The sequence below is a fragment of the Somniosus microcephalus genome, chromosome 5, assembly GCF_052327205.1.
Source record: "Somniosus microcephalus isolate GS21.2 chromosome 5, FLI_Smic_1.0, whole genome shotgun sequence".
Lineage (NCBI taxonomy): Eukaryota > Metazoa > Chordata > Chondrichthyes > Squaliformes > Somniosidae > Somniosus > Somniosus microcephalus.
This window is the reverse complement of record NC_140991.1, coordinates 226,013,422-226,040,839: the sequence shown is the minus strand read 5'-3', so window position 1 is coordinate 226,040,839 and position 27,418 is coordinate 226,013,422.

Sequence of the window (27,418 nt, the reverse complement as noted above, 5' to 3'; positions counted from 1 at the left end):
ATGGGAGATGTGCCTCATCATTGGTGCAAATTGTTGGTAGGTGAGTGATTGTGGGTCCTGCATTAAGCAGTGTGTGAGGCTAGTGCTGCAGTTGGTAGGTGATGGCTTTTGGAGATGCATTCACTTGACCATGGTCAGAGGTCATGAAGCTTATTTGGGCATTGGAGCCAGGTGGTGGGGGTGATACATCTGGCAGTAATGGCCTTGGTAATGTACTCATACATTGTTCTTTCTGGCGGGCCTCCTGGCCCCTGTGGCTAGTGGGCAAGGTTTGCAGTGTTGACCCCCTGCAATAAGCTGGAGAGCTATGTGTGAGACCTGGGAGCCCCTTCCCAGTTTTCCCATTTGATCAGTTTAGGAAGGTAATTCAGCTTCAATAGCTGAATAATCACATTTGGAACTTCTAATAAATATTGAATATTTGTAAAAAAAAAGACAGAAAAGGCTGAAATATGTATTGATTCAATGCATTTTATTTTGTCTTGCTTCAATGTGCATGGCCCCTTTAAATTTTAGATCTCCTCACTGCCCACAATACATTGCGAGCTTCATAGCCTCTGACACAGATGCTCGGGGTAGCAGCAACACAGCACTAGGACTACAAATTGGTCCCGTATCTCTCGTGCAATGACAGCAGGACGGTGTTGCACCTAAGGTTAGCGCTGCGACACCTACCTCCATGCCCTTCACACCAATTTACGTCGGTTAGCACTGCGGCCATTTCGGGCGGCCTTTAACGGCAGTTGGTGGTGACACTGACTGTTTTGCTGGTGATCACCAATTTTTCCCCATTTGTATCTGTCTTCACAGTGGAAGATACAAAAAGCAGACTAAAATTAGTGTGGAACCAAAAGGCTATTGAGAGTGAGGAACATAAAGTAATTAAAATCAGTAGTGAAAAAGTACTTGAGAAAATAATGGAACTAAAAGCCAACAATCTCCTGGATCTGATGACCTACATCCTAGGGTTCTAAAAGAAGTGGCTGCAGAGATAATGGATGAATTGGTTGTGATCTTCCAAAATTCCCTAGATTCTAGAATGGTCCCAGCGAATTGGAAGGTAGCAAATGTAACCCAGCTATTCAAAAAAGTTGGGAGAGAGAAAACAGGGATTTGCAGGCCAGTTAGCCTGACATCAATTGTCGGGAAAATGCTGGAATCCAGTATTAAGAAAGTAGTAACAGGGAATTTACATAGGATTATATAGGATATGTAATACCCCATTGACCACCTTAAACATTCACTCCCTCCACCACAGGCATACCGTGACTGCAGTGTGTACCATCTACAAGAGGCACGGCAGCAATTCCCCAAGGCTTCTTCGGCAGCACCTCCCAAACCCGCGACCTCTTCCACCTAGAAGGACAAGGGCAGCAGGTGCATGGGAACACCACCACCTCCAAGTTCTCCTCCAAGTCACACACGATCCTGACTTGGATGGTTATCGCAATTCCATCATCGTCGCTGGGTCAAAATCTTGGAATTCCATCCCTAACAGCACTGTGGGAGTAGCTTCGTCACACGGACTGTAGCGATTCAAGAAGGCAGCTCACCACCACCTTCTCAAGGGCAGCTAGGGATGGGCAATAAATGCTGGCCTTGCCAGCAACACCCACATCCCATAAATGAATTTAAAAAAAATATACGGCACAGAAACAGGCCATATGGCCCAACCAGTCCATGCCGGCGTTTATACTCCACTCGAGCCTCCTCCCATCTTTCCTCATCTAAATGTATCAGCATAACCCTCTATTCCCTTCTCCCTCATATGCTTATCTAGCTTCCCCTTAAATGCATCTATACTATTCGCTTCAACCACTCCCTTTGGTAGCGAGTTCCACATTCACACCACTCTTTGGGTAAAGAAGTTTCTTCTGAATTCCCTATTGGATATCTTGGTGACTATCTTATATTGATGGCCTCTAATTTGATTTTCCCCACAAATGGAAATGGTCTGTCTGCATCCAGTCCATCAAAACCTTTCATAATTTTAAAGACCTCTATTAGGTCACACCTCAGCCTTCTTTTTTCAAGAGAAGTGACCCAGCCTGTTCATCCTTTCCTGATCTGCATACCCTTGTATTTCTGGTATCATCCTTGTAAATCTTCTCTGCACCCTCTCCAGTGCCTCTATATTATTTTTATAATATGGCGACCAGAATTATACGCAGTACTCTAAGACCGCTATTTTTCCGGTCAATGCGGCTTGGGGTCGGGATAGCGGCCTTCCGGGTTCCATTCCCGCCCCCACCGACATCCGAGGCACAGAAGCGATTTTGCGTCAATTGGCCTTGTTAAGCCCGAACTGCGGACTTGCTAGCCAATTAAGAAGAAGCCAGTGTCAGATGACGTCAGTTGATGATGTGTCATCTGCCGGTTTTCTTAAAGAGGCCATGCACAATTTTCTTTTGCAGCTGATTTTTCCATGTTTGACAGCATTGAGGTGCTGCATACACTGACAAGCACTGTAAAAAGGTGAGCCCTTGCACCCAAATTCTCCAGTGACTCCCTCCTTAGGCTAAAACAGATGGCAGCTGCAGGTGAGGTTATAGAAGCAATCTGTCACTGGTGAGAGAGGTTCTCCCAATGAGATGGGACTACATGAACAATTCAAAACTAGTCACCTACAGAAAAGTCTAAATACATTAAAATGATTTCCCCAACATTTTCTTACCTCTGAAACTTACCAGTGTACCATTGGATCCTTCACACCACTTCTGCAGCTGTCTCAGTAGACTCGCAGCACGCCATACTTCCCTGGCGTGGTGTCCGGACGTCGGGAAGCCTGCAGTACACCTGTCAAAATTGCAAAAAGCCTCTTAACTGCCTGTTAACAAGCAGTTGAGTGCCTATAATCCTCTTCCCGTCACTAGGTGTCAGGTCCATGAGCAAATCAGGGTCCCGACACCTGGGAGGATTGTTTGGAGGCGGGTTAACAGTGGGTTTCCAGTGGGTTTATAACCTTGCTAACCTGTGTCACATCTTTTTGTGATTTGCGTATTTGTACCTCGAGATCCTTTTGTTCCTTTACCCCACCTAGACTCGCACCCTTCAAGTAATCAGTGACATCCCTATTCTTCCTACCAAAATGTAATACCTCACATTCATCTGTGTTGAAATTCATTTGCCAATTATATGCCCATTCTGCAAGCTTATTAATGTCCTCCTGTAATTTGTTGCAGTCCTCCTCAGAATTAACTATCCTCCCCCACCCCCCGCAATTTGGTGTCATCTGCAAATTTAGAAATTGTGTTTTTGATTCCAAAGTCTAAATCATTAATATAAATTGTGAACAGCAGTGGTCCCAGCACTTATCCTTGTGGAACACCACTACCAGCTTCTGCCAGTGTGAATAGTTACTTTTCACCCCTACTCTCTGCTTTATGTCTTAAAGCCAGCTAGCTATACATTCTGCTACTTGTCCCCTGACTCCGCATTCTCTGACCTTGTTCATCAGTCTATTATGGGGTACCTTATCGAATGCCTTTTGAAGATCTAGATATATCACATCTACTACATTACCATTGTCTACTCTCTCTGTTACCTTTTCAAAAAATTCAATGAGGTTGGTCAAGCAAGACCCTCCCTTTTGAAATGCATGCTGACTATCCATTACTATGTTTTTGATTTCTAGATATTCTTCTATTTTCTCCTTTAGTAGGGATTCCATTATATTTCCTACCACCGATGTTAAACTGACTGGTCTATAATTCCCTGGATATTTTCTATCCCCCTTCTTAAATATAGGTATTATTACATTAGCTATTTCCCAGTCCTCTGGCAACACACCATTTTCTAACAAATTATTAACTATGTGTAGTAATGCCTCTGCTATCTCTTCCCTAGATTCTTTTAAAATCCAGGGGTTTTATCCTCTCTGATTTTAATTAGTTTATTTAATATATCCCCTCTTTTTATTTTAAATGCACTTATCTCATTACTAATCTCATCATCCAAAGCCATGTCCACCTGTTCTATCTCCCTGGTAAATACTGAAGCAAAATAATTATTTAATATTCTGCCATCTCTCTATCGTTACCTGTGGTATTATCCTATCTATCCCTTAATGGCCCTATTCCCATCCCAACCTTCCATTTTTATTAATGTGCCTGTAAAATATTTTACTATTTTGTTTTATGTTCCTTGGTAATTTAATTTCCTAATTCCTCTTTGCCTTCCTAATTGCTTTTTTGACTTCTCCTAATCTCTTCATATTCTCCCTTAACATGCACTCCCCTGCTGTCTATGTACTTAATGTAAGCCTCTTTCCTTACCCTCAATTGTTCTCTTGTGGTTTTATTCATCCATGGGGTCTCATAAGTGTTTAGTTTGTTCTTTCCTTTTAGTGGAATGCAATCTGTTGAACACTGAGGAGGAGGAGGCAGAAGAGGAGGAGCAGCACCAACGTAGGAGGGAGCCACTAAATGTTGCTTCTGCAAAGGCCGTTCGTGAATGCCTCATTACACAGCGCTTCCGATAAATGAGAGAGCAGATGGCATTTGCGCAGAACAACCATATTATTACAACCAGCTCCCAGCCCCTATCACCGGGCAAAGCTCAAATGAGAAACATCACAAAATTTACTACATTGAAATAAACATTTATTATTCTGCACAACTCTCTTATCAAACACAACCAATAATAAACAAACACAACAATTTATGAACAAACACAACTGGTTCTTAGCAAACGAAACTATTTCTTACCAAACTGAACAATATATTTACAAATACATCAACTTTTGTACACACACTCCCTCCATTTTCTATTAACATTTTATTTACTGGGCCTTCCTCAATGATTTTCCTCCCCTTTGCACTCCCCGCCTCCTAACCCCATTGCTCCTCCGTAACGTGGCCCCAGTGGCTGCAGCAAGGCTGGTGGAAGGCTGCTGAGTCTGTGAACCAGAGACTGCAGATGGCCTTGCAGGATGCCCTCGATCAGCTCTGGGCCTGGAAGACCCGCTGCAGACTGCACCAACTCTGCATGGGCGGCAGCAGTCTGGGATATCTGGGTTACAGGCTGCGACAAGTGCAATGGCAGAGAGACAGTGGTGGGAGCAGGAATGCTGTCATCCTGAGAGAGGACAGCACGTTCCTGCTCAACCGACACACTGCCACTTCCCCGGGGCAGAACCTCAGCATTCGGAGCAACCTGTTGGAGCACAGATTGCTGGCCTGCTGCGGCACTGTGAGATCCCCGGTGGATAGTGGGCGACCCAGCGACGATGGCAGCAGTCAGCGCTTGCGTGGCATCAATTTGAGACTGCATGAGAGCACTCTGAGATTGGATGCCACCAACCACTGAGTTCATTACAGCACTAAGCCGTTGCGTTGCCTCGACCTGTGCTGCAATCGCTGCTGCCACCTCAACCATGACATGTGGCATGAGGTCTGGGTCCTCATGGTCTCTCTGCGAGTCAACCATCCTCTGCAAAGTGCCAAGAATGGGCTCGAAGGTTTGCGCAGAGATGAGAACAATGCTGGAGGCGGATTCCTCCATGCTCCTAGCCAGTGCATCCATGCTTGCAGGCATCCTTGCCATTGCACCCATGAGCTCAGTATGCATGCTCATCGCATGTGTGGTCATCACCTCGATATCGAGGTCCTCATCTGAGTCCTGTGCAGCGGAACTCATGCGTGCACTCACCCTCCGGAGAGATGGCCCCAGAGCTTCCCTTTCCCCATGCCGTTGCTGCAGCCCGCTGGGTCCCAGAGCTTCACCTACATCAGAGCCATTTCCTCTGCTCCCCTCCAGCGACCGTGTGGCCCCATTATCGGATGTCTTGCCCTCGGGAGACACAGGCAATGAGGCTCCTGCTTGATGTTCCTCCTCCTCTCCCGTGTCGCTGCCACTGGGAGGCTGAAGGACAGGCTGGTCAGATGGTGGCTGATTATCTGAAAGCATTAAGGCACAAGAGTGGATTTAACATCAGGTGAGGGGGACAAGAAGGGAGAAAGGAATGGAGACAGTATACTTAGGTGGATTGTGGAAAGGGCTTGTGTTGTGAGGAGGAAGTAGTATGAGAGAAGAAGAACATATCGTTGTTGTCCCCAAGGTGGTTGACCTCTCCGACTGCCACAGCGCCCATGACATGGCTTGCGATGATTCTGTGTACTCGCTCCTCCAGCTATGTGAGGGGGTGCAGCTCCACCTGACCTCCTCCCATGCATTGCTGCTCCCACCTGTTATGAGCAAGCTTGGCCTGCAAGAAAAAGGACAGCATGTGAGTGAGTGTGCAGCCATATGTTTGGCAGATGTGCCTACCATAGTTGAATAGCTGTTAATGTACGCAAGGCGTGAAATGTGGATATGACTTTTGTAGGTGGGCATAGTTGTTGGGTGAGTGTTGGGGATTTGGCGGTTTATACCGTCTGTGCACAGAGTGAGGTTGACATGGTGGGATGTAGAGGTTTTTGAAGCATGTACTCACCCTGACCACCCGAGTGAGGTCATTGAACTTCTTGAAGCACTGGGTGTGAGTCCTTTGGACCACGCTTCTGGCCAAAATGTACTGGGCCACCTCCCTCCACATCCTTCTGAACTCCTGCGGCAATGGCCTCCTGGCAGTGTCTGGGAACAGCACAGCCTGTCGGCGTTCCACAGCTGCAACCAGAGCCTCCAATGCCTGGTCGCTGAACTGGCGAGCTGTCTCCCTGGGCCTCTGATCAGCCATGAGGTTTGTGGTTGATGGATTGCAGCTCCTTGCAGGCCCAGGTCACAAGCAGCAATGATCAGAGTGAGGCTGTGCAGCATGATTGAACTTCCCCTTTAAGAACTGGAAGGTGCCAATCTGTCTGAGTACTTGTAATTGACAGCGTCTGAACTTGAATAGCGCTCTGCGGTAGCGCCCCGCTCCCCGACGTTAGTGCCCTAAGAGAAGTGTGTAGTGCTTGATTTAGTGCTCCACTTCCCTCTAGGGGCGCTAAAACTGAATTTCGCAGCCGCCGGCACTAATTAGCATTGGGCGCTAAAGTTTGCACCCTGGCGATGTTAGCTCCCCAAAATGGCAAGTGGAGAGTTTTTCATCACACTCTGACTTGTGCCTTGTAGGTGGCGGAAAGGCTTTGGGGAGTCAGGAAGTGAGTCACCCACCACAGAATACCCAACTTCTGACCTGTTCACATAGCCACAGCATTTATGTGGCTCATCCAGTTAAGTTTCTGGTCAATGGTGACCCCCAGGATGTTGATGGTGTTGGATTAGACAATGGTAATGCCATTGAATGTCAAGAGGAGGTGGTTATAATCTCTCTTGTTGGAGATGGTCATGGTCTGTCACTTGTGTGGCGTGAATGTTACTTGCAACTTATCAGCCCCCGCCTGGATGTTGTCCAGGTCTTGCTGTATGTGGGCACGGACTGCTGCATTATCTGAGGAATTACGAATGAAACTGTGCAATCATCAGCGATATCCCCATTTCTGACCTTATGATGAAGGGGAGGTCATTGATAAAGCAGCTGAACTTGATTGGGCCTAGGACACTGCCCTGAGGAATTCCTGCAATGATGTCCTGGGGCTGAGATGATTGGCCTTTAACAACTACAACCATCGTCCTTTGTGCTCGGTATGGCTCCAGCCAGTGGAGAGTTTTCCCCCCGATTCCCATTGACTTCAATTTTACTAGGGCTCCTTTGTGCCACACTCGATCAACTGCTGCCCTGATATCAAGGGCAGTCACTTTCACCTCACCTCTGGAATTCAGCTCGCTTGTCCATGTTTGGACCAAGGCTGTAATGAGGTCTGGAGCTCAGTGGTCCTGGCAGAACTCAGACTGAGCATCGGTGAGCAGGTTATTGGTGAGTAAGTGTCGCTTGATAACACTGTCGACAACACCTTCCATCAGTTTGCTGATTATTGAGAGTAGGCTGATGGGGTGTTAATTGGCTGGATTGGATTAGTTCTGCTTTTTGAAGACAGGACATAGCTGGTCAATTTTCCACATGGTTGGGTAAATGCCAGTGTTGTGGCTGTACTGGAACAGCTTGGACAGATGCATCTGTGATAGGTAGATTGGTGAGGACAAAGTCAAGTTGGTTTTTCCCTCATGTTGGTTCTTTCATCACCTGCCACAAGCCTAGTCTGGCAGCTATGTCCTTAAGCCAGCTCGGTCAGTAGTGGTGCTATCGAGCCACTCTTGGTGCTGCCCATGTTTGACCTGATGTCATGAGACTTCATGGGGTCTGGAGTTAGTGTTGAGGACACCCAGCGCCATTCCCTCCCAACTGTGCAGCCACCTCTGGTGGGTCTGTCCTGCTGGTGGGGCAGGACATACCCAGGGATGGTGATGGAGCAGTCTGGGACTTTGGCAGATAGGTATGTTTATGTGAGTATGACCATTACATTGCTGTCCTGTACATTAAATATCTGCAAAATGAAAAAAAGCATACAGAAATTATGCTAAGCTAAGCTTTACAGACTTGATATGAATCAAATGTATTTCCACAATGTATAAAAATATGAGTACATGAAACTTTGTTATATCCGGCACCGACGGGACCGAGCTGTTGCCGATCTATCAAAACTGCCGGACATACAAAGTTAATGTTGAAGCATACGGAGATTTTCATCTCTGTATCTGACAACAAACACTGTTGCTTAGCAACAGCTTCAAACAGTCGGCCCGTACCTTGGAAGCGTCTCTGTAGCTTAGCAACAGCTTCAGAGAGACTTTCCAAAGCCTGACTGTTGGAAAAAAAAGCCACGAGAAGAAAAACAACCTAACAGAATGGCTCCTGATTTCTGCCGGTAGATCGAGGTTTCCGGACATACAACCTCCGGATAAACCAAAGTCTCCTGTATAACAAGTGCTGTTGCTTGACTCGTCTGTGGGACAGCTCTCCCAATTTTGGCACAAGTTCCCAGATGTTACTGTGGAGGACATCGCAGGTTTGACTGGGCTGGGTGTGCTTTTGGCATGCCTGAATCCGATGCTGAGGTTGATGCCAGGTGGTCCATCCGGTTTTATTCTTATTATACCTTTTTGTAGCGGTTTGATACAACTGAGTGGCTTGCTGGGCCATTTCAGAGGGCTGTTAAGAATCAAGCACATTGCTGTGGGTCTGGAGTCAGTTATAGGCTAGACCTGGTAAGGGCAGCTGGTTTCCTTCGCTAAAGGACATTAGTGAACAAGTTATGTTTTTACAACAATCCGACAGCTTCATTGTCACCATTACTGATACTAGCTTTATATTCCAGAATTATTTAATTAACTGAATTCAAACTCAAACTGCTGTGGTGGGATTTGAACTCACGTCTTCACTAAATTATAAGTCCAGGCCTCTAGGTTACTAATCCAGTAACTTAACCACTATGTTACCATACCAGTGACAACTGGTGATTTACTTATGTTTGTAATATTTGACACTTGATTAGTTGGACAGCATTTCTCGAGAAATTAAAGATAAGGTAAAAGTAAATCTTACCACTGAGCTATTATTTTTTTCTAATGTAATTATGCATAAAAATATTATATGCGGTAGGAATGCAGCCGATTCTGTGAGGCTGTGCTTCTAAAGCTGTTTTTCCCAGCAAAGCTAGAAATGGCAAGTAATCTAGCAATCAATGGAGAAGCTTATTAAGAATATGAGACAGGTATGAGATTGCATCGTGCCTCATAAAACAATCAAAATATGTCATAACTGGTATATTGATTACAAGTATTGGCAGAGAGGCTTTGCAAATTCTACATACTGTAGTGACTGTTACAATTCAGGCTTTCCTAGAGTTGCCAACCCTCCAGGAATTAAAGATGAAACTCCTGGACACTGCTGCGAGCAACCCAGGAGAAAAGACATAGGAGCATTAAAAAAATTGTTTTTTTTTCATTTTCTTTGAACACGTTCATTTATTAGTTATAAAAATATTGGTGATGTGAAAAAAGGCTGTTTGACGGTCAAGAGTGATTCAATCAGGTAATGATGAATCTGTTCACATTTGGTGGGTTGGTTGGACTATTTCATCACCATTCCTGATCCTTCCCTCTCTCGTGAGCAGGGTACTGCATCCATTGTTATATTGAATAACAAATGTGACAGAGGGTCACCCTGTTTGAGTGCTGGGACAGACCTCTCTTTAATTTTTGCCCTAGGGCCCCGTCTGCCCACCAGCCTTAGAATTCTGGCCACTGAGGCCTAACAGGTGGCCCCTGTGTCTCGGGTTTCTACAGTGTAAATAGCAGGAAACACGGTAGAGGTCATGTTTCCCTCATTTGCATGTGTTTGGGAGGGTGCAGTTTCTTCCCGATACTGCCAGCCACCAGTAAATGGCAGGGGTTGCTTTTCACCTCAGCCCACCCCAGATCTGCTGAAAAATCAATGGAAGTGGAAAGCCTTGGCTGATGACTCCAGATGTAAAGTCCAAGAAATGTTAGAAAGTTTCTCAAAAAAGACTGCAAATATTATAGAAAGAAGCTAATCCTGTTCAGGAAACTCTTTTTTATCTGGCACCGATGGGCCCGGCGTGGTGCCGATTGATCAAAAAGTCCGGATTACAGAGAGGTATACTTACTAAGGTACGAGAGCCTCGTACACGGCCACAGATCCAGGCATCCCTGTTGCATGGCAACAGGTGTAGGAACCCCGGTTACACAGCCACAGATCCAGGAACCCCGGTTACATGGCCACTAATATGAAGTAAAACTTACCTGAACCTACTCCTGAATTTTGCCGGTTAAGAGAGATTTCTGGTTATTTAGGTGCCGGTAAAAAGAGAGTTTCCTGTAATCGGTGTAATATGTATAGAGAACAGAATAATTTATCTGCCAAGTGTCTGACATCCAGAAATCAGGACAAAACATATTTTAGATGAAGCACAGTGACTCAGATGAAGGTTCAATTCTCTCGCTTGAAGTTTCTGGATCTATGGAAGACCAACATGTCAACAAGCTATGCCAACTTACCGAAAAACACAAGCAGGTCTGACTGTGGTGTGGAAGTAAATATTCTACCTGAGAATGAATAGCATACATGTTTGATGAGCTAAGTGGCAAGGACCTTCAGGACTTTACCACTTCATTGCATGCGTTCAACAAAACAGAAATAAAACCATTAGGGAAAACAGTCAGTATTAGAAACTCCAACAAAAACAGCTACAGCACTGAGTTTCAAATAGGTGCTAGAGTCGTCCAACACATGCAGCTTGTGATGTGAAGCAGGGGAACATGACAGTGGATCAAAACGCACAATTTTTTTTATTGGTCAATACCAAGATGCCTTCAATGGAGAGGGGGATGTAAAAGCTACTATGTACCTTCAAATTGATTCTAAGATCCCACTTACGCAGTTGCCACCTACTAAACTGCCTTTAATAAGAGGTTTATTACCAATTATGTTGATATTGCACATAGTTGTGTGCTAGGCCGTTGCAGCAGAGCCTGGTCTCCAATCGTCTTGGATCCACTTGCCATTGGACCAAGACCTTGCTCTGTCAAGCCCGTGTGGTAGCTGGTGGGCAACGACCACCCCATGTTAAAAGAATTCACGCACAGGCATCTTCCACCCTTTAAAATGAAGTTCGGGACCTGGAATGTCAGGACCCTCATGGACAACCCCAACAGTGACAGACTGGAACGCCGTACTGTTATCGTTGCCCGGTAGATCAACTTTTTCACCCAGACGGTGGTTGGAATCTGGAACTCACTGCCTGAAAGGATGGTAGAGGCAGGAACCCTCACAACATTCAAGAAGCATTTGGATGAGCACTTGAAATGCCATAGCATACAAGGCTATGGACCAAATGCTGGAAAATGGGATTAGATTAGACAGGGCTTGATGGCCGGCGCAGACGCGATGGGCTGAAGGGCCTCTTTCTGTGCTGTATAACTCTATGACTCTATGACTCTATGACATTGACATCGCCGCCCTAAGCGAGACCCGGCGGGCAGGGGAAGGCCAGCTCAAGGAACAAGGCGGTGGTTACACCTTCTTCTGGAAAGGCAAACCCGAAGAAGAACGCCGACTCCATGGGTAGGTTTCGCCATAAAAAATGAACTGGTCGGGCATCTCAGAGACTCCCCTAGTGGTATAAGCGAGTGCCTCATGACTCTTCGACTCACCCTAGCCCGAAACCAGTCCGCTACGGTCATCAGTGCGTACGCCCCAACACTGGAAGCCACAGACGAGACCAAAGAGGAATTTTACTCCAGCCTCGAACAATCCCTGTCCCGAGTCCCAATGGGCGACAAGCTGATCCTCCTTGGCGACTTCAACGCCAGAGTTGGAAAGGACACAGACCTCTGGGGATGTGTGATCGGCAGAGAGGGGGTAGGGAAAGCCAACTCCAACGGTACCCTCTTCCTGTCGAAATGCTTAGAACATGGCCTTGTCATAACCAACACCTTGTTCCATCAGAGAGACAAGTACAAGGCTTCATGGCAGCACCCTCGTTCCAAGAACTGGCATCTGCTGGACTACATCATCGTCCGAGTGAGGGAATGCAAGGACGTCCGCATCACCCGCGCCATGACAGGAGCTGACGACTGCTGGACAGACCACCACCTAATCTGTTCTGTCGTCTCCATCAATGCAGCCCCAAAACAGCGGTGGCAACAGAAACAATGCCGCAGGAAAATTAACGCTGGAGCACTCAAAGACCCCGCTAAGAAGCCCTATTCAGCCTGCGCCTCACAAACAACCTGACAACTCCCAGTGATGTAGAGACACAGAGTGCCCACAGCGTCTGGTCTGCACTCAAGGCCTCCATAATCAGCACCTGTGAAGAGACGCTCGGTCACTCAACCAGGAAACACCAAGACTGGTTCGATGAGAATGACCAGGAGATCCAGGAGCTAATAAGCTGCAAGCGCAAGGCATTTCTGATCTGGAAACAGCAACAGAACTCGAGAGCAAGAAAGCAGCTCTACAGAAGCCTGAAGGCCGAGGTCCAACAAAAAACACGCGACCTAAAGAACAGATGGTGGGTGGAGAAAGCGCAGGAGATCCAGCAGCTAGCCAACAAACACGACGTGTGTGGATTCTTTAGCGCAGTCAAGTCCATCTACGGCCCAAGCACCCAAGGCCCTTCCCCACTGCGGGCCATGAACGGAGAGGTACTCATCAAGGACAGGGAAGCAGTCAGTGCCCGCTGGAAGGAACACTTCGAAGATCTCCTTAACCACGACTCTGTCTTCGACATGAGTGTCCTCAACTCCATCCCACAGCATGCTACCCACCACCATCTCAGCACAACCCCAGCCCGGCATGAGGTTGAAAAGGCCATCCGACAACTGAAGAACAACAAGGCCTCAGGAGCAGATGGAATCCCCGCCGAGGCACTAAAGCATGGCGGAGAAGCACTACTGGCGTGAATTCATGATCTCATTTCTCTTATCTGGAAGGAGGAGAGCATGCCAGGGGATCTCAGAGATGCCGTAATTGTGACCATCTTCAAGAAAGGTGACAAGTCCGATTGCGGTAATTACAGAGGAGTTTCCCTGCTATCTGCCACAAGAAAAGTCATCGCAAGAATCCTCCTCAATCACCTTCTCCCAGTGGCCGAAGAGCTCCTCCCAGAGTCGCAATGCGGATTCCGCCCACTAAGGGGCGCAATGGACATGATCTTCACCGCACGTCAATTACAAGAGAAATGCAGGGAACAGCAGCAACCGCTGTACATGGCCTTCTTTGATCTCACAAAGGCCTTCGACACTGTCAACTGTGAGGGATTATGGAGTGTCCTCCTCAAATTCGGCTGCCCTCAAAAGTTTGTCACTATCCTCCGCCTGCTTCACGACGACATGCAAGCTGTGATCCTGACCAATAGTTCCAACATAGACCCAATTCACGTACGAACTGGGGTCAAGCAAGGCTGTGTCATCGCTCCAACGCTATTCTCAATCTTCCTTGCTGCAATGCTCCATCTACTCAGTAAGCTCCCCACTGGAGTGGAGCTAATTTACAGAACAAACGGGAAACTGTTCAACCTCCGTTGCCTCCAGTCCAGATCCAAGGTCGTCCCATCCTCTGTCGTCGAATTACATTATGCAGACGATGCTTGCGTCTGCGCTCACTCGGAGGTCGAACTCCAAACCATTGTAAATACCTTCACCAAAGCATACGAGAGCATGGGCCTTACACTAAACATCCGTAAGACAAAGGTCCTCTACCAACCTGCCCCTGCCACACAGTGCTGCCCCGCGATTATCAAAATCCACGACAAGGCCTTGGACAATATGGACCACTTTCCATACCTCGGGAGCCTACTGTCAACAAGGGCAGACGTCGATGACGAAGTCCAACACCACGTTCAGTGTGCCAGTGCAGCCTTCGGTCACCTGAGGAAGAGAGTGTTTGAAGACCAGGACCTCAAACCCGGCACTAAGCTCATGGTCTACAGAGCAGTAGTGATACCTGCCCTGCTGTATGCCTCAGAGACGTGGACCATGTACAGCAGGCACCTCAAAGCACTGGAGATGTACCACCAACGCTGCCTACGCAAGATCCTGCAAATCCATTGGCAGGATAGGCGCACCAACGTCAGTGTTCTTGCTCAGGCCAACATCCCCAGCATCGAAGCTCTGACCACGCTCAATCAGCTCCGATGGACGGGTCACATTGTCCGCATGCCCGATACGAGACTCCCAAAACAAGCGCTCTATTCGGAGCTCCGGCACGGCAAGAGAGCCCCAGGTGGGCAGAGGAAACGCTTCAAGGACACCCTCAAAGCCTCCTTGAAAAAGTGTATCATCCCCACCGACACCTGGGAATCCCTGGCCCAAGACTGCACAAAGTGAAGGAAAAGCATCCGGGAAGGCGCCAAACACCTCGAGTCTCTTCGCCGGGAGTAAGCGGAAGCCAAGCGCAGGCAGCGCAAGGAGCGTACATCAGCCCAAGCACCCCACCCAACCGCCCCTTCAACCACCATCTGCCCCACCTGTGACAGAGACTGTAGGTCCCGCATTGGACTCATCAGTCACCTGAGAACTCATTTTTAATGTGGAAGCAAGTCATCCTCGGTTCTGAGGGACTGCCTAAGAATGTTGATATGCAAGTTCTTGGACTGGACACTGTCCTGACTGAGTGGATCTCTTTAAATGGTGGTAATGATAAAAGCTAATGATAAAGTACAAAAATAAATCAGAAAATGCTGGAATTACTCAGCAGGTCAGGCAGCATCTGTAGAGAGAAACAGAGTTAACGTTTCAGGTCGATGATGTAATGTATGTACCTTTAAGGGGGAGAACTACTTTTTACAGCTCATGTATACTGTAGTACCGGCAGTGACCACACCTGTATATAACGTTGAGTAGTAATCTGTACAGTTCAGTTGCAGTCTGAGCCACGTTGAGTAAACACCATTTATACCGTTCTCCGCAGTCTGTGTCTGATTATACACGGACATAACAGTGGCGACGAGGCAGATTCGAACCTACCTGCAACTCTGCATCACCTCCCAGAGATTCGCTCTTGGAGAACAGTGGAAGAAGGTCAAGTCCAGAAGCACGGGCGTCGACCATGGGCAACCACCCAGTCATCCAGCGGAGATTTGAGCATCACAGTGGAGGCTGTCGAGAGCCAGGCTTGGCTTTCCAGTCACGGTGGTCCAGCGAAACGGGCTGGCAACAGGTACTGCGCAGACCCTTCCCGGACAGCGGTGGGCTAGAGCCTGACCGAGCGGCACAGAAAAAGGCCGAGCAGCGTCGACAGGGGAGAGAGAGAGGGCAGAGCGCACAGGGCGCAGCCGGTGTTCAGGACCGAGCGGCCTCAATGGGGGAGAGAGACGAGAGAGAGCAGAGCGCAGCCAGTGTTCAAGGGCCAAGCAGCGCCAACGGGGGAGAGAGGCATGAAGGAAAATGCGAGGCGCTGCCATTGCCACAAGGACCACAGAGAGTGGCGTTGGCAGCAGCGCAGGAGCAGCGCGCAAAACCCACAGGGCGTCGCCATTTGCCACGAGGACCGCCGAGAGCGGCGTTGGCAGCAGCGCGGGAGACGCCATTTTAAACCGCAGCGGGGAAGAAAGGAAAGCGCGGGAGACGCCATTTTAAGCCAGTCTAACCACACCCAAAAATGCCAAAGAGTGACAGTATCACAGCGTTTGACAATGAAGCCGAAGATTGGACGACATATGTCGAACGCATAGAAGTATACTGCAAGGCGAATGAAATGCCAGATGACAAGAAAGTGCTGGTATTGTTGAATTCAATGGGTGCAAAAACGTATGGCTTACTACGAAACCTAGTAACCCCAGAGAAGCCAGTAGAAAAGGATTTTGAAAACATAGTGTCAATCCTACAGGACCACTTAAACCCCACACCGCTGCTGATAGCAGAAAGATTTAAGTTTCACAAAAGGAACCAGTATAAAGATGAAAGTAATGCTGAGTATTTAATGGAACTGCGCAAGCTATCGAAACACTGCCAGTTTGGAACGGGACTAGCAGATACTTTAAGGGACAAGTTTGTGTGTGGGCTTCAAAGTGAAGGAACCCAGAAACGGCTTTTATCTGAAAAGGACCTTACGCTGGAAAAGGCTTTCAGCATTGTGGTATCATATGAAGCAGCAGCACGGGGCGCTACAGAGATACAACAGAGACCGCAAGAATATGGCACAAACGAAATGTCATATGGAACAGAGAAGTGCTATCGCTGCGGCAGAACAACACACAACCAGAATGATTGCTGGTTCAAAGACAAAGTGTGCAGACAGTGTGGAAAAGTAGGACACATAGCACGAGTCTGCAGGTCAGGAAAGAAAACCAGCAGTAAGAAACCGACCAAAGGAAAGTACAAGAAGGTACATAAGATAACGGAGAATAGTTCAGACGAACAAAAGAGTGATAACGACTCCGAAAGCAGGGAACTGAGTTGTCTGAAACTACATAATGTGATCACAACAGAGGATCACCGAACCATTTGGGTCACTCTCAAGATAGCAGGAGTCCAGGTAAAGATGGAATTGGACACGGGATCAGCTCTAACAGTCATAAACCGACGGGACTACGAGCAGCTATTCTCACACATACCCTTGAGAGACACAAAAATTGTTTTTATGATGTACACGGGGCAAAAAGTCAACCCCAGATGTTGAGAGTAAGCAATTCCAGCACATCCATGAGAAGCCAACAAGGAGCTTCAATGTAGGGCATCCAGTCTACCCCAAAGGAAAAATAAGGGTGACCGTTATATATAACGGTAAGGAAACACCAAAACTAGACCTGTATGTATTGCAAGATGGAGGACCACCATTACTGGGACGTGAATGGATCCGGAAAATACAACTGGATTGGCATTCCATACAGGCACTGACTGTGGCTGACAAAAAGAATGATGACGTCACACCTGGGCGACTGTCAAAGATTTTAACTGACGCGAAAGAAGTGTTCCAGCAAGGACTCGTAACACTAAAAGGCATGACAGCGACGATTAAAATTGAAGAAAATGCAAGTCCAAAATTTTTTAAGGCCAGACCGGTACCTTATGCGATCCGCCCAGCCGTCGAAGCAGAGCTGGAGAGTCTGGAACGTTCAGGTGTACTGTCCAAGGTAAACTGGAGCGAGTGGGCTACACCCATCGTCCCTGTGATGAAAAAGTCGTTGAGCAGCACACCTGGGGAACCAAGGATGGTTCGCATCTGTGGGGACTTTAAGGTAACAGTGAACCCGGTCCTTCACACCGTACAATATCCACTTCCGCGGATTGAAGATATTTTCGCCTCACTATCTGGAGGGAAACGCTTCACTAAGATTGATCTGGCCCAGGCGTATCTGCAAATGGAGGAAGAAGAAGCATCAAAAAAATACCTTCCAATCAACACCCATAAAGGTCTCTACCAATACAACTGGCTGGTATTCAGGGTAGCATCAGCTCTGGCTATTTGGCAGAGGGCAATGGAACAAGTCCTGCAAGGGATCCCAGGGACCCAGTGTTATTTGGACGATATCCTGGTCACGGGCGAAAATGACAGTGGTCACCTTGCCAACCTGGAGCAGGTGCTCACTAGATTGCAGGAATATGGGCTCCGAGCTAACCACCCCAAATGCGAGTTTTTTAGAAAACAGATCTCGTATTGTGGCCACGTTATCGATAAAGAGGGGTTACATAAGTCCCCAGAGAAGATTGAGGCTGTAGTCAAGGCTCCAGCACTGGAAAATGTGTCACAACTGCGGTCGTTCCTCGGGCTGGTAAACTACTACCATAAGTTCTTGCCAAATTTGTCTACAATACTACACCCACTGAACACCCTACTGCAAACTGGGGTGCCATGGAAGTGGAGTGACGAATGTAGACGAGCTTTCCAGAAGAGCAAAACACGAATCACATCGAAAGAGGTATTGGCCCATTACAACCCAGCATTACCAATTTGGTTGGCATGTGATGCGTCACCCTACGGCATTGGAGCGGTGCTGTCGCACAAATTCTCAGACGGCTCAGAGAGGCCAATAGCCTTTGCGTCATGATCACTAACCTCAGCCGAGCGTAACTATGCCCAGATTGACAGGGAGGCCCTCAGCCTAGTGTGGGGAGTGAAAAAGTTCAATCACTATCTGCACGGGCAGAAATTCACCTTGCTGACTGATCACCAGCCTCTTGTCTCCATTTTTAATCTGAAGAAGGACGTTCCAGTGATGACTGCGCAACGACTGCAAAGATGGTCACTTTTTCTAGGGGCGCACCACTATGAGATTGAATATAAGGGCACGAAACAGCATGGAAATGCTGATGGGCTTTCACGTCTGCCACTGCCTACTGCGGAGGACGCACCAGCAGTGGATCCTGTCGAAATATTTCATTCGACTATAGTTGAATTCCTACCGGTAACTAACGCTCGTATCGAAAAGGAAACCCAAAATGACCCGACACTGTCTCGGGTATATGAGTTGACGGTGAAGGGATGGCCAGCACATGGCGACTCACTGTTGCCAGCATTCTTGACAAGGAGAGAACAGCTGTCAGTGTGCCGGGGGACCTTGATGTGTGGATCCCGAGTGGTAATTCCACCCAAGTTAAGGGATAGAGTGCTCAATGAGCTTCATGAGGCTCATCTGGGAGGAGTAAAAATGAAAAGCCTTGCCAGGGCTTATGTGTGGTGGCCGGGAATCGATAAACAAATCGAGGACCTGACCAAGAGTTGCTCAGGATGCCAGAAAGTACAAAATGCACCACCACATGCCCCTCTACACCCATGGGAGTGGCCCTCATCTCCATGGCAACGGGTGCAAATTGATTTTGCTGGTCCATTCATGGACTCAATGTTTTTAATAGCCATGGATGCGCACTCGAAATGGCCTGAGGTCATGAAAATTTCCTCCACCACCATGGAGAAAACTATTGCAGTCCTACGGACTATTTTTGCCAGGAATGGCTTGCCAGAACAGATTTGCTCCGACAACGGACCACAGTTTGTGTCCGAAGAGTTCCGGAAGTTCTTGAAAAAGAATGGGGTAAGGCATTATACATCCGCCCCGTATGATCCAGCCACAAATGGATTGGCTGAGAGGTTCGTACAAACCTTTAAGAAGGCAATAAAGGCTATGTACAATGACAACATTCCGCTGCAGCACAAGGTGGACAATTTCCTGTTCACCTACTGGAATGCGACACATGCAGTCACCAACCAGGCTCCAGCCATGATGTTCTTTAACCGAAGGTTAAGATCTCACCTGGATTTGCTCAGACCAAACGTACGAAGAGATGTTGAGAGTAAACAATTCTAGCACATCCATGAGAAGCCAACAAGGAGCTTCAATGTAGGGCAACCAGTCTTGGCCCGCGACTACCGAACAGAAAAATGGCAGCCAGGAACGATATGCACACAGCAGGGCCCACTAATGTACACAGTGGACATTGGGGAGAGCATCGTGAGACGCCATGCTGACCAGATCCTAGAGGCACAGGAACAAGTCAACCCCATGCCTCGCCCATACGTACCTGGTGATGAACCCGACGTACAGGTAGCATCTACCCCAGAAACAGTAGCATCGGAAGCTGATGAACCAACCGACGACAGGGGGCCAGAATCGCCTCCGCACCAAGAGCAAGACACTCGGGAAAGGCGCTATCCACAAAGGATCAGGAAGCCTCCCCAAAGACTGAATTTATAAATAGACTATTTTCAGCTAGTGTTACATGTTAAAAGTGTTAATTGTAATTAGTTTGATATTTAATTGTTAAATGAGTGTTATGGTACTGTTAATCTAAAAGGGGAGGAATTGTAATGTATGTACCTTTAAGGGGGAGAACTACTTTTTACAGCTCATGCATACTGTAGTACCGGCAGTGACCACACCTCTATATAACGTTGAGCAGTAATCTGTACAGTTCAGTTGCAGTCTGAGCCACGTTGAGTAAACACCATTTATACCGTTCTCCGCAGTCTGTGTCTGATTATACACGGACATAACAGATGACCCTTCGTCAGAACTGGAACAAGTTGGAGATGTAAAAGGTTTTTAAGCAAGTGTAGGGGCAGGGAGAGGGGGGAGGAGAGGAAATAACAAAAGAGAATGTCTGTGATACGGTGGAAGGCAGGAGTGATTAAGAGACAAAAGGGATGATGGTGCAAGGCAATAGGAGATGGTAATGGGACAAGTTAAGAAACAAAAGATGAGTCTAGATGAAGTGTAAATGGCAATGGCAGAATCATCAACAGCTGCCATGTGAAAAAAAATAGGGGCAGAGGATAGAGTCTGAATTTGTTGAACTCGATGTTGAGTCCAGAAGGCTATAAAGTGCCTAATCGAAAGATGAGGTGCTGTTCCTCGAGCTTACGTTGAGTTTCATTGGAACAGTGTAAGAGGGTGAGGACAGAGAGGACTGAGTGGGAGTGGAGCGGAGAATTAAAGTGACAGGCGACCGGAAGCTCGGGGTCAATCTTACGGACTGAACAGAAGTGTTCCGCAAAGTGGTCACCCAATCTGAGTTTGATCTCCCAATGTAGAGGAGGCCGCATCATCAGCAGCGAATACAGTATACTAAATTGCCATTTTGAAATTTTAGTGTCCCTCCTCTCCCTACCCTTACACTTGCTTAAAAACCTTTTACATCTCCAACTTTTTCCAGTTTTGAAACATTAACTCTGTTTCTCTCTCTACAGATGCTGCCTGACCTGCTGAGTATTTCCAGCATTTTCTGTTTTTATTTCAGATTTCCAGCAGCTGCAGTATTTTGCTTTTGTATTAATTCATTTCACACCATAAATAATATGCTACCCAAGCTAGCAAACATGAAAATATTCACTATTGTGGATGCAGAGAATGGGTTTTAGCATATTGTATTAGAAGATGTAAATTGCTTGCTGACTTGCCTGTTCAATTCTGTTTGGATGTACAAATAAACTTCTCATCCTTTCCTCAGCCCCTGAGATGCAGATGAATGGGATTACAATCATAAATTAAAAACCCTGATGAAGCAATGACCAACAAAATATATCAAGCTGAAAAATGCTAAAATTAAGTTCAATAAATGAGAAGTGAAATATGTGGCCCATTGACTCTCTGAAGAATGATTAAAACTAAGTTCTGCTAAAGTTGAGCCAATGCATAAGATACATTCTCCCAGTGATGAATGAGACATTCAGAGAATTCTCAGAATTACTACCTGTATCAGTTTGCTCCAAAGTTTTAAGAGGTAACTGCTTCTCTTTGTGAGATACTGAACAAAGAATGCAGCTGTACATGGGACTGCCGCGGTGGTGCAAAATGGGCGATAGCGAATCGGCAGCCCATTTTGCGTTACCGTCAAAGACCAATTTCATTCCCCTTTGACATTGACAAGGATGTAGTACCATTGTAACAACACTGGGTGGAATATCTAAAATGGGTCTGGGAGCATCAATTCCAAAAGAAAATCAGCCTCCGGCTTATATCTCAAGATCCTTGCTTGCATAAATTATATTCAGTTCAAAAATAAATCATAGCCATTGTTTTAGTTTGGAGAAATTTTCATGGTAAATCTTTTGGGAAAATATAATTGTGCAAAGAGATTACATTAAAGCCATTTTGGAATTTTAATGGCCCCAAACGGTTCCTAAGAACAATGCTGCAAAAATATGAAATTGATGTTTTCTGCGAAAGAGACAAAATGATGCTTTTTGCTAACACATTGAGCAGGGCAGACTTATCTGATATGACCAAAATGGTCGACAATGAATGATTAACATATGAATCAATCTGAAAAAGATAGAAAATATCAATATGCTGCAATATTTACCCCTATCTGAGGATAGAATGACTGAGATTCAGCAGCTTACTGGGGTGGATGGAGACCTGAAATTTTTGAAAATGACTATAAGCAAAAGATGGTCCAACACAAGAGAAACACCATCCCAGATTATAGTGTATTCCAACATCAGCGAAGAACTGAGCATGCAGAATGGATTGATATTCAAGAGATATTCTCAGTGTGTATGAGAGAAGGAATTAATAAGAATTCAATGAAAGCCACATTGTTATCTAAGCTTGTCTTCAGAAATATAGGGCCTTGAAGTGCCTGTTTTCCGGGAGGAAAATGGTGCAAATGGGACCAATTTTGTGGAGCTATGTTCCACACCCCAAGGATGCATGAAGGTAAAAAAAAAATATTGGTTCCCTGTTGGCCACCTAAACCAGGCATTATTCCCCTTGCATATGTTAATGAAGGGCCTAACACCTGTTTAAGGACCCATTCCAGACATTATTCATCCTGTGCAAAGCAGGCTCAGGATTAATAGGACTACATGCAGCCATCACCAGAAAGGTGAGCTTTTTCATATATTACCTTAATGTGGAGCCATGAGGATCAGGAGTGCACCTCCCAGCTCTTTAGCAATATTATGGGATGCTGGTGGCCGGTGCTCAGCTCCTATTCCATTCTCCTCCTACCCATTCCCAGGACTTAAGTGAGGGACTCTGCCAGCAAGGCAGCCAACCCAAATTGGAAGGTACAAAAGTGGCCCAAATTATTAAGACGAGACCCAAGTCCCAATTTCTGGTGGTCTGTGAGCTGGCCTCTTCTGGCACGTGCAGTACCACCAGTCCGCACCCCATAGTGAAGTGATTGACTGGCCTCTGATGAAAAAGTTTATCAAGATATATTTAGGGATTATATCTGCAAGAAGCTTCAAGTTAAATAGCAGAAAGCCCTGGGACAGAACAGGGTGTGATCTGTTTGAAATGGATTCAGAAAGTAACTCAAATTCTGATTTCATGAAAATTGACTGATAAAAAAGGAAAAGAGATCATAGCCAAGATGAGGACTTATTTTGCATGCCAAATTAGACAATGGATCACCATTTAACTTAAGGGTATTTCAACAGTTTGTATGAGTTCAGTAACATCACCAGCTCACCACGATATTTTCAGTTAAATGACAAAGCAGGGAACATTGGTAAATTTGAAAAGGCACTCCCAAAAAAAGAACATGACCTTGAGAATAACTCTTACCTGGCCCTTCTTAACCAGTATAATACAGTACACTATGTGAGACTGTTCACCTGCTCAAAGACTGTTTGGCAGATAAATCAAGATGCTCCTCCCTAAGGCAAGCTGACTTCTGAAGCCAAAGATAATAAGTGATGTGAAAGAGAAGCTATACCTGAGAAAATCCATCATCTATTGTAACAGTACTAACAAACTTATTTTGAGAAGAACAAGTTGCCAGAATTCAGCTAACAGGAAAAGGGAAATGGATTGTAAGAGAAGAGCAACAGCAGGTGGTTGGCAGATCCTACAGCATAAAAACTGAGATTTAAAGATCTTACGGGGAACCAGAGACACCTCAATAGAGCATAATGTCTGAACTACAGCCTATGAACCACTTCCAGTCCTAGGGCCCAGGCTCACGAAGCTTAGGCAACTGAGTTCTATTTGGGCTTATATTTCTTACCTGCTGATTTCTCCTGTTTGAATTTATGACCCCGGAGGTTTGAAAAGGGCTGTTCTTAATGATTTTTGCCTCATTGTTGGAAACATTTTAGTAGAACACCTAGATATGTTACTACTCACAATTTGATATAATAAAAGTGCATACATGACAACCAACAGTGTATTAAACTGAAAATCAGTGTTTCTACCTGCCAGTTTGTGTTTCACAAGAAAATGCATTTTTTCTACTGAGATTGCAGGTTGTCATTAATAACCAATCAGATCATTTGGAAAGCAGGAATGGAGGCTGTCAGGAACAGTCTCATTATTTGGAGGGTCTGGAACCAATCAGATCAGTTGGATTGTAGCAGTAAAGACTGTTAGAACCAATCAGATCAGCTGATGGTAAGACTAAAGACCATTGGAACCAATTAAATCAGTTGGATGGTAGCAGTAACGACTGTTAGAACCAATCACACCAGTTGAATGATAGGACTAAAGACTGCTAGAACCAATCAGATCAGTTGGACAGGGAATGTGAGCAAATAAAACTTTACCTTCTCCTATTGTTTATTGTGCATGAACCTGAGGCAAAAAATAAAATGATGTGTTGGCTTCTTAGTGTCACAGTGATTTATTTTGTGGCCCAAAGAATTTGAATATAACAAATAAGTTGTTAAAATGCAACTTTTAAAAACGTTTCCTTTTCCTCAAAAGAACTTTCTGAGGCATGTTATCTTCTGTGAAAGTTTATTTTCTTCAAGGCTGCTTGCAGCCTCTTTTGTCAGATAAGTATGGTGTTCTTTAGTACAAATATGTAAACTGGTTCCATTTATCACTGCACTTGTAGAATTGTCAAGGTTTAGAAATAAAATGGGGAATGGAATTAGATTGGTGATGAGTTTTACTTAATTTTTAAAAATTTGTTGAGGTTTACATTCAGAGTTATTGTAGGCTCCAAAATATTGGAAACTGTACCAAGTGAATGTAAAAAAACAAGCAAAATTTTCAGGGGAGATGTTTCCATAATCAACTAAAATATATATTGGTGGCCCAGAAATTCGGGTCGGAGGCTTCCCGCGGGTGCAAGCCTCCGACCTGCACTTACCTAACGCGCCGACCATTGTGCTATGGGCCCACGTGAGATTCCGATTCTGGGCCTGCTCCAACTGCCGGCGCGCAGTGCTTGCGTATCCCAGGGGCGCAATTAGTTTGAAGTGTCCCCTGGGATCACGTGGGCCATGGAGAGCCAATGGAAGCAGGGAATCTGTATTCATAGATTTGACAAGAAGACTTGTCAAATCTATGAATACAATTCAGCCCCAAAACAACACTAAAACTTCAAATAAATTTATTTTTAAAATCACATTTTAAAAATAACGAAATTACATAAAATAATAATTTTAAACAATAATTACAATTTTTGAAAAAATTAATTACAGTTTCTAACAGGGCTAAAAATAAACTTACCTTTCTTTAAAGTATTTAAAAATAATAAACTTGTGGAAAAAATGTTTTAATTTAACTTAATTCACCATTTACCTTGTTAAAAGCAGGCCTTGCGACTGCTTTTTACAAGCGTAGCTCCTGGAGACTTACCCTCCCGGAGAAACCTGCAAAAAAACAGAAGTTCCAGGTGTACGCGCTGCTTCTCCGGTGCACACGTTCAACCTGTGAATCCCTTCCTTTAAGGGAACGGAAGTTCCGGTTTCCCGCGCATGTGCAGTGCATGCACGAAACCGGCACTTTCGTTGGGCCTACGCGTGAGTACCCAGCGCGGACTCATCCGTGGGGACCCGAAGTTCTGCATTCACATTCATCTTCAGTAATTTCTAAATCTACCAGTGTTGCAAACTCCACTTTTGTGTACTTTAATAAAAGTAATCCAAGAAAGATTTGCATTTATATAGCACTTTTCATGACCATATCACTTTACAGCCAAATAAGTATTTTTGAAGTGTAATCACTGGTGTAAAGTAGGAAACACAGCAACCAGTTTGGGCACAGCAAGGTCTCACAAACAGCATTGAGATAATGACAAGATAGTGGGGGAAAAATTCGGTATCGCCCCGTTTGGGGCGTTAGTATTGGCGTTGCGCAAAGTTTAGCGCCAGGCGCAGGTTCTCGCCACCTTGAGCGATATTGGGTTGCAGCGCCCCTGAATGTGATCACGGCGCTAAATCAGGTGCTGCACGGTAGTCTTAAGGCGCTAACCCGGTGGCGCAACGCAATTTCTCCGCGGGCGGGCGCAGCGCAGGTGCTGTCAATAATCGATTTGACCTAGACACGCTGGCGCCGGTCAGCTCTTAAAGGGGTGGATCGATTCTCATCTGCAGCCACACTCTGCGCCTTGTGGGCCTCAAAATCGACGGTGACCTACCTGTGGCGGCCAAAACTTCAAGGACATGGAGAGGGTCAGGGAGAGAGCACAGCGCTTCAGCGAGGGGGCATTGGATGCTCTGGTTGGCGTGGTGGAGCGCCGGCGATCTGTGCTGTACCCGGAGAATGGCAGGAGGCCTAATCAGACTGAATACCGCAGAGCTTGGAGGGAGGTTTCCCAAAGAGTTACCTCCAGTAGCATGCTGCCCAGGACTCCTGTGCAATGCAGGAAGAAGTTCAACGGCCTCACTCGGGTCGTTAGGGTGAGTGCCTTTTTCAGATTTATCTTCATCCCTCCATTTGCACCTCACTTTATGGCCAGAGGGTGCGCAAAGCCCCAATGGCCAGCTGTCATCCAGCACCCATGGCCCTTTCTGGAAACACACACGCACATTCAGCTCAGTGCATAATGTAAGGGCTATTCGACCATGGGAGGCAAGTGATGTCAGCTCAGGGCAGCATGTTTCATCACACCCCGTCCTTTCACTTGCAGGCCAAGCTGGCGAGGAACCGTAGGCAGTAGCTTCGTACCGGAGGAGGCCCGCCTCACCTGCAGACTCTTACAGACCTGGAGGAGCGAGTCCACCAGATCGTTGCAAGCCGAATGAGTGGTCCTGTCGCCTCTAGAGCTGCCGACCCCATTGTGCACAGTGATGGTAAGGTTATCACCTTTTTGAACTCTCTCCTTGCACTTGTTCCCCCCACCAGCATGCTTTTTCACTCTGGACCCAAGTCAGAGCATTGCAGCACTCATGCATCCCTTGCTGCCACCCTGTCCTTTTGCTAAAGCCACTCTTAAACCTCCCTGCTTTCAGATGTTGCATCACCAGCTCGGGAGCCGGGCCCTCAAGCTGCCACTGTGACTGACTCGGGAGGCGCCGAGCAGGAGGAAGCCGGACCATCCGAACTACCCTCAGGCGAGCCAGCCCATCTGCAGACTGGGGAGACTACTTCTCTGGAGGGGAGCGGGGGGGAATGCTCTGAGGAGGATCCAGCTCCAGGAACCAGCGGCCTGCAGCAATGCGAGGGGGTGGGGAAGCTCGGGCACCATCTCCCCGGAGGGCGAGTCGGGCCGCGAGTGCTGCTGCACAGAGTGCAGAAGAGGTGCGTGCCCTCGCAGAAATGAGCGCCCAGGCTGGGCTGAGGCACACTGAGCTCATGGCTGCAGTGGCAAGGATGCCTGAATCCATTGAGACACTTGCAAGGAGTGTTCAAGACTTCGGCACAGCACAGGCAAGGAGTGCGCAGGACTTCGGGACAGCACT